The sequence below is a fragment of the Suricata suricatta genome, chromosome 7 (genome assembly GCF_006229205.1).
Source record: "Suricata suricatta isolate VVHF042 chromosome 7, meerkat_22Aug2017_6uvM2_HiC, whole genome shotgun sequence".
Lineage (NCBI taxonomy): Eukaryota > Metazoa > Chordata > Mammalia > Carnivora > Herpestidae > Suricata > Suricata suricatta.
The window spans coordinates 73,022,989-73,032,446 of NC_043706.1; positions in this window are offsets into that span (position 1 = coordinate 73,022,989).

The window sequence follows — 9,458 nt, forward strand, 5'->3', positions numbered from 1 at the left end:
GAGTTTCCTGGAGCTTTGCTGTCCAACATGGTAGTCACTAGCCACATATGGCTACTTAAACTTGAAATAATATGAAATAAAATTTAAAAACCAGTCCATCATATTTGCTTCACTTGAAGCGCTCAGCAGTCACATGTAACTACTGTATGGGACAATGCAGATAGGTACTATTTACATTATTATAGAAAGCTTATTGGACTATTTGAGTATTGTTTTAAAATGCTCATCCTTCATTTTTCCCAGTCCTCCAGGCCTTTGTCAAACAGAGCCTCACTTTCACAGCTTTCCTTGATCCCACTCCTCCACTTGCCACCATATAATCTTAATCACCTTCTCCGATGTTCCCTTGGTACTTGGTATTACCTCTTGGTACTCTTGGTACTATCTCTATTTTAACATTTACTGCATTGTATCTTGACTATGTATTTGCACATGTGACCCTATGATGAGGCACCCCCAAAAGAACACATTTTTCTTGCTCATTGTCACATTTCTAGCAGCAGAATCAGTCATGTGGCAAGTGCTTAACAAATTCTAAATGCAAAGATGAATGAATGAGTGAACTTCATGAAAATAGTAAAACACTTGGCTTAAGAGCTCACGATGTCATTCACAACCTTCTCCCTGGGGTTCTGAAAGATGCATCACACACACATGGAAAGTAGGAAAAAAACAGGCACAAAATACAGAGTACAGTTTTATCAATCTGGGCAGATATCTGGTAGCCCCAAAGCAGAGCCATGGCAAAAGATATTTCATGAGCTTAGTAGGGTCTCCTTCTATATATATACTCTTTCCCCTTATCTATTGTTATTTCACCCCTAACCTCTTAGTTGGATCTTACCACTAAAATATGAAAACAAGCAAACCAGCAAACTAGCCAAAGTACTCTCCTATATTCCAGAGAAAAGGGATTGGATAGACAGCAAGGAGTGTGTGTGTCCCAATATGCAGTGACCCACATCTAAGATGCTTGCTCCTACGATGGCACCAGCTGCTGGGTCAACAGACATCGTTATGGTTTCTCTCATAGCAAAGATTTTCCCCAAAGTGTCATTAGTCTCCATCAATAAAGAAAGTTTTTTTTCCTTGACAGATCACTCCTAATCCATGGTAGATGGAGAGATCTCTAGGGTCCTCTTCTGAAATTTTATTTTTTATAGTATATAATAAGTGCTTTTGCTAGATGAAATAATATTTATTACAATATCAACTCACTTGCACAGATATACAACTAATAACCTAGAAGTCAACATCTTAGTAAAACCTAAAACAGCAATCCCTTTAAAGCCACTGGGCCCATAACTCCCAGGATACAGTATGCCCATCTCTTGTGAACCGGCTTCTCTATCATCCTATCTCACTACAATCAGCAACACATCTGTGGCTAGCTGGATGGCAGGAAGTAGAAAGCCTCACTATCCCCCCTATTATTTCAAGACTAGACTCTAAAAGGTGCCTGCAACAGAAACCACCAATTCCTGAAGTCATAACTTCAGCCCACTGAAGCTTCCCACACTGAATGATCTCCAAGTTGCATGTAACACATTATCCCCTGAGTAGTGTCTCCCCCTTTGATTCACATAACATCCCAATAGCTTTCAGAGATATTCATAATAAAATACCCACAGTCTGAAGAGGAGCATCTTATTTAGGTGCCGGCCATGATCCTCTCTTCATACAATTCAGTTCAAGAAAAGGAAGGAATGAAGGAAGGGAGGAAGAAAGGGAGGAATGGAGAAAGGGAGGAAGGAAAGAAAGAAGGAAGGGAGGAAGAGGGGAGAAGAGGGGAATGGACAGCAGGGAAGGGAAGGGAAGAGAATGACAGATGAGAGAGGAAGAATGGAAGGGAGAAAGAAAAAAAAGAAAGAAGAGAGGAAGAGAGGGAGGAAGTGAGGAAGGAAGGAAAAAGAAGGAAACAGAGAAAGAGGGAGAGAAGTATTCTTTACACTATCTTTTCATGAGAAAGCTACAGTCCTCTGTATCTCCATTAATAATGGCAAATGGCAGCTCACCAAGCAAAACCTCCAGATTTACCAAATTTGAGGTTCCATTCTAGGCTTACAAAATGCATTCATTATTTTATTCATTTATTGACACATTTATTCATTTATTCACTTGTTCATTAATCATTTTTATCTTTACCATATTCTGTGGCAAAAATAAATGAGATACACCTCCCTCCTTTATGGATCTTCCATTGTAGCTGAACTAGTTGACCTACATGAAAAGCATATGTTGAAGAGTATTCCTCTAAAAGAAGAATGAAGAGTGCTGTGACAGTATTTTAGAGGGAGAGTTTATTTCTGCTGGGGAAAGGAAAATGGAAGGAATGGAAATTAGGAAAGTTTCACTCAAGAAAGTCTAGAGTACATTTTTGAAAAATGAGAATGCAGGTTTGAAGTACATTCAGGACTGGGGGAAAAACATAAGGAAAGACAAGAAAATCTGAAAAAGTCTGATGTCATTGGAGACTACCACCAAATTTGCTGAATATCTTGTCTAAAGCTTATGGATGAGTCAACATGGGTTACCTCTGAAGGTCACTTGCTTCTCCACAACTATCCTACTTGGTATCTCAGGATCTTCTGGCTCTAAATTGTTCTATTTTCCTAAGGTAAAGCTGAGCAAACAGCATACATTTAAACACATACCATTTCGGGGTGCCTGGGTGGCTCAGTCGGTTAAGCCTCCGACTTCAGCTCAGGTCAGATCTCACGTTCGTGGGTTCGAGCCCTGCGTCAAGCTCTGTGCTGACAGCTAGCTCAGAGCCTGGAGCCTGCTTCTGGTTCTGTGTCTCCTTCTCTCTCTGCCCCTCCCCCTCTCATGCTCTGTCTCTCTCTGTATCAAAAATAAATAAAACATTAAAAAAATTAAACATATACCATTTCTAATTCCTTTCTTCCCCATACAGCAAGGTTATCACATTTGGAAAAACAAAATGAGCAGAAGCTATAAGGGACCCACCATGATGTTTGTTCATTCTGAGCCAACCTTCCCTAAGGCAAGGCACTATTGGAACCATGTAACATTCCTGGATAGATGTTCCTTTAAGATTCTCTTTATTGTTGTTGAGTGGGGGCTTCCATTTTGTTTGGAAAATGTAGTTTAACTAATTTTCTCTTGAAATTCACTTAGGCAAATTAAGAAAAAGGAATCCGCAAATCTCCTGCAATCCATTTCATCAAATGCCTTCAAGAAAACTGTGCAGGAGTTTTCCAAAACCCTAAACAAGCAAGGTTTTCCCTTCCTGCTATTAATAGAGAAATATCTTATTACAGTTCTGTAAACAGAGCCAAATTGAAAAAATTGCATTTAAATGATGTGAGGGTTTCCAAAGAAAACCACAAAACAAACTCCAAGTTAAGGCGATAATGCATCCCTGTTGTACCTTGGCAAAGGAGCAAGCATTTTGCAGTGACCATCTGGGATATGTAACATCGTAATAAGGGCAAGGGCACCAAGTCGTAGAGAAGCCAAGTGTGGCTATATTTTTTCCTGCCAACTGTGATATATTCTAGTATGAAGGTTTTTCCAGGAAACCACCATTTCAACTTTTACAAGGCATTTGAAGACACCAAAATATTTTTCCTGCTATACCCCAAATGTCTAATGCCAAGCAAATAGGAGATGCTCAATAAGTATTTATTGATTAAATAAATATTAAAAGTGCAAAGCTTTTTCTATAATAATAAAAATTTCATGATGCTTTGGGATCCTTTTACCTTCCCTTAAGACACTGAAGGATGTAGGGGTGCCTGGTGTCTCAGTTGGCTCAGCATCTGACTCTCAGTTTCAGCTGAGGTCCTGATCTCATGCTGTATGAATTTGAGCACCACATCAGGCTCTGTGCTGACAGTGTGGAGCCTGCTTTGGATTCTCTCTCTCTTTATCTCTCTCACTCTCTTTCCCTCCCCTGTTCCTTCTTGCTCTCAATAAATAAATATTTTTAAAAAGACACCAAAGGACATATCATTATCTACCCAAGAACATTCTAGGTGTGTTGGTATAATTTAGCAAGTACTATTAAATTTCTACACTCAAAAATCACTTTTAAATGCACTTATATTACTACTACTTCTACTAAGAATGTGAAAAGGCAAATTTTAAAAGTTCATTAAAATCTCTTGGCCCTCACACCCCAAGCAGAAGCAACAAAAGAAATAAGTAGGTAAATCAGATCTCTTCAAAGTTAAAAACTTTTGCAATGCAAAGCACATCATCCATAAAGCTAAAAGACAGAGCATGGAATGGGAGAAAATGTAGGTAAATCATAGATCTGATGACTCTAAACTCTAGAATATATGAAGAACGCCTCTACTTCAATAGTTAAAAGACAACCAAATTAAAAATGAGTAAAGGACCTAAACAGGCATTTCTCTAAGGATACACAAATGGCCAATAAAGCACAGGAAAAGATGCTCAACATCATCAGTCATCAGGGAAATGCAAGTCAAAACCACAGTGAGATACTACTTTATCCACAACAGGATGGCTATAATCAAAAAGACTGATAATAACAACTATTAGTAAGGATGTGGAGAAATTGGACCCCATATGCACTGTTTGTAAGGATGTAGAATGGTACAACCACTTTGGAAAATAATGTAGAAGTTCTGTGAAACATTATAGCAGGGCCTGGCACATACCCAAAAAAGGAAAACATATGCCCACATAAACGTTTGTACACCAATGTTTTTTAGCAGCATTATTCATAACTGTCAAAAAATGGAAACAAGCCAATGTCCATCAGATGAATGGATTAATAAAATGTGAAAAATACCTACAGTGAAATACTATTTAACAATTTAAAAATTTAATATTAATCCATGCTGCAACACAAATAAACTTTGCAAACATTGTAAGTGACAGAAGTCCATTACAAAGGACCACATATTGTACGTGGTCCATCCATTTACATGAGATGTCCAGAACAAGCAAATCTATAGACAGAAAATTCTTGGACTTTGGGGTAAATAAGTGGTAGAGGGAAAGGTGGGGTGACTGCTAACTGGCACAGAGATTTTCGCAGGGTGATGAAAATGTCCTAAAATTGATTGTGGCAAAAAAATTGATTGTGGCAATGGTTGCACAACTCCAAATGTGCTAAAAACCAGTGAATTTCTCACTTTAAATAGGTGAATTATATGGCTTGTGAATTGTGGCTTAACAAAGCTGTTATTCAGAAAAATATTTTGGCTCTATTAAGTTATTCTAGGACCTAATCAATATAATGTAAAATGTAGACACAGGATGTGCATGAAGATCCAGCCTTGAAATTCAATGAATTAGAGAATAATCAACTGTTTTATTATTGTGTATGAGTCTCAGCATAAATTATATCCTTCAAAAAGACACAGTCAAGTATTTTCTGGATGATGATTTAAATTTATTTTGAACATATTTGGAATGATCTCTAGGTATTTTACTAGATACTTTTCCAAAATGAAATAATTTTATGCCATTCAATAAAAGCATCATGAAAAGAAATTTTATTAATATCTTTTTCTGTTCACTGTAAAGTAACAAATACATTAAGTTCAGAGTCCTCAAAATACTAAAATACTCAAGTTATGTCCTATGTATTATATCTAACAAAGCATAGTTCCATTTAAAAGATAAATTCCTGGGGCACCTGGGAGGCTCAGTGGGTTAAAGCATGCGACTTCAGCTCAGGTCATGATCTCGCGATTCATGACTTTGAGCCCCACATCGGGCTCTGGGCTGACAGCTCAGAACATGAAGCCTGCTTCCAATTCTGTGTCTTCTTCTCTCTCTGCCCCTCCCTGGCTCATGCTCTGTCGCTCTCTCTCTCAATATTAAGTAAACATTAAAAAATTTTTTTAAATAAAAAATAAAGATAAACTCTAAGTAACCTGATAAGTTTAAAACAATCTTGGTTATGGTATGTTCTTTGTAAAAAAGAAATATATATATATTCCAAAAGACCTATCTCTATAGAGATATATTTTTATAAAACTATTTTCCTATTATTAAGCTGGATGTGATTTACAAACTGTCATATGAATTTAAAACTGAAAGGAACAGTATAAAGTTTCTCATTTCAGTCACTCCTTTCACACATAAAAAAACTGAGACCTAAGTAGTAAAGTTTTTGTCAAATATCATGACTGAGAAGTCCATGGTTTGAAGCCAAGCTCCCTAATCCCCAAGGAAATGATGTTCTCACCTTACCAAATTTCCAAAAAAAGAAGAAAATTTATTATTTGAAAGTCTATCAGCATGTAGAAGGACACTACATTTATGTATGTCTCGGATGTTTTTACACTTGAATATCTATTATTTGTTCATTTCTATCACTGATGTTTGTAAGCTTTGAGCTCCTAGAAGGTTGCATTCATGTGTGTCTACTTAACTGTTCACATAGTCAGCCTTACTCTCAACTTAGCACGTGTTTTTTAGAGTTTATTTTGAGAGAGAGCGAGAGAGAGAGCGAGAGAGAGAGCGAGCACAGGGGAGGGGCAGAAACTGCGGGAGTGAGAGAATCCCAAGCAGGCCCCACATTGTCAGCACAGAGCCTGATGCAGGGCTAGAACTAACAAACCACAAGATCATGACCTGAGCCAAAGTCAGACACTTAACCAACTGAGCCACCCAGGCGCCCCTCAGCACATATTTAGAAGAATGACGATCAAGGATATTAAAACACAATGTGGTAATAACACAATGTGATATAACAATACAATTATTTAATTTTCAATGGAAAGCTTTAGAAAACCTCCATGTAAATGAGTCAATAAACTCCCCATGAGGAAAGGCGGCATGGTTGCACTTTGAAAGGATTGTATACAAACGTGTCTAATTAGAGAGAACATCAGCATAGCATCCACCAGCTCTACCATGACTCCTGAAAGAAGCTCATGAAATGATTATTTTTAATGGTTTTACACCAGGTTTGGTTAGAGAGCCTTCTTGTACCTTCCACTTCCCTTTCAAATCTTCTCAGAATTGCCTTGCTCCAAAAATTACTCTTTTCTTCTAATCAAATTCTGGCTACCTCCAAAGCTTCTGTTTATCTAATTCATAGTGAGGTGCGAGTTGCTGATAGGTTTAAATCTGAGGAGTGATGTCTCAAGAGGAATTCACATTTTTTTTAATGTTTATTTTTCAGAGACAGACGGAGTACGAGCGGGGGAAGGGCAGAGAGAAAAGGAGACGAAATCTGAAGCAGACTTCAGGCTTCGAGCCATCATGTCAACACAGACACCAGCGCGGGGCTGGAACTCAAACCACAAGATCATGATCTGAGCCGAAGTTGAATGCTCAACCAACTGAGCCACCCAGGTGCCCCGAGAGCAATTCACATTTTAAAGTGAGGCTTCTTTTGCTCAGAATTCCATTAATTAATGTGAAGAGTGAGTGTGAAGAGCAACGTTGTGCTCTGATCTCTTCTGGGGACCGCAAAAGTCTCCTGACCCTCTACATTCCAGAAATCAGGGGTCAGCAAGTGGGTGCCCTGCTTGTGAAAAGCTGTTGACCTCTGGAAAGCAGCTTGTAGAGAAGCAAGTGTTAATTTTCAAAATGTGACTGGCTGTGATAGCAGCAACATCACCTCACCACAAAGTCCCTTGGAATGTTTTCCAGTCAAGGGGTCTAGAAGTGATCTGTCATCACTGGTCAGTGGTAAAAGCGGCTCATTCTTGTATGCTTGCCCTTCTCCCCTGGACCAGAAACAAAACATACCACCGTGTCCTCCTCTTCTTGCATTTGAATTTTCATGTGTTCAACATTTGTCAGGGCTTCACCTTCGATGACATGGTCAGGGCACCAAGAAATTATATTTAACACATGAAAATGAAGGCCAGACCCATTTCTCCACGCCTTGTAATCGAAAGCTACAAAATTTGTATTTGGGGTGTTCAATGTGTGTTTGTTCTTGGAACATTTATAGACACTTTAAATGATTACCCTCCAAAGTCGTAAAAGGGTTTAGTAACACACTTTAATATATAATTTCTTAAGCACTTCTTTAATAAAATACAGATATATAATTATAATTATCAATGCATGAATGTCATTTTAATATAATGATAAAAGGCTAGACTTTGAAGTGATTAATATTTACAGTAAAGCCTAAAGGAAATAGCAATTTGTATAATATTGTTAAATCAAAAAAATTAATTAAAAAACTCTATTCATATTGTGGTATCATTTCAAATCACCAATGGCTAAAAAGGAAAATGTTCCGCCTATCAATATATATAGGGTGGATCATTAATTTCCATGTTTTCTTAAGATAGAAAACTCTTGTTCTTGAACTGTACTAGGCACTAAGGCTGGGATGTACTCATGAGGACTTTTCACAAATCTTTGTCAAGCAATAAATACCATACACAAACATCTTACACAGATCTACTTGCTGGAAACATTCTGTGTCCCTGCACGCGAATCTTCAGTTTAAAAATCAATATAGTTTGATGAATTGTTACAGAATCCATGACCAAATTTATCAATATCCATAAACAGATGTTGTCACATTTGGTGCAAATAGTTTTCAAATAGTTATCAGCCTAAATATTTAACAGCCATGCTGTTTTAAAGTAAAGAAGCGAATCAGGAAATATACCCTTTCTCTGTCTAAACTAGGAAAGAGTTAAGGCACTTCTGTTTACAACTGAAAGGAAATCACACTGCTTTAGCTTGACAAATATATGAAAGGTCATTAATGAGTCAACTAACAGACATATTACTTGAGCTTCTCAACAGACATATGGTAATGCTCCTCACCATGCATTCTTAGACTTTCCTATTCATCTCATAATGCGCATCAAAGTTCCTTGTTTCAAAATCTTAAACCATGTATACATTATTTAGGGATTTTTCAAAAATTAATTGTTTTCATTTTTCCAGTTTTGAGGTCAAAAATACTGCTGAGGTTAAAAGTTTTATGGATCCTTTATCATAATTAGTATCTTCCTCCTTCATCTTCTAAGGGGGTCTTTATAGTAATGGGCTTTGGCCTTTGCACTACAATCCTCAAAAGACAGATTGCTTGAGATAACCCCCTGAAATTCCTCACAGTGTTATTTAATACCATAAAAGCCTAGAATCTATCTGTTTCAAGAAAGACTCAGAGAAACAAAGTTAAAGAGGGGGAAGGCTTCAATTTGTAGGAGTTGCAAGATGTAAATGAGTAGCATAAATGCCTTTTTCCTTGCTTATAGACCATGGATCAGGAATCTCAAAGCAAAATGGAAAAAAATATCCTGACTGAAAAGCCACACTATAAAAATCTAAGGGATAGCTGACAACATTATTCCTCTTGATTTAAAAAGACAGACATTTCTCATTGGAATCAAAGAATTTGAGGGGGATTTAGTTTCTTTTTGCCATTCCACTCATATCATATATTTCTTCCCTGGTGAAAACTGGAATTTGAAAATGTTTATTAGAACATTCTTGGTCTACTTAAACTAAATAAAATGAGGAGCAAAAAA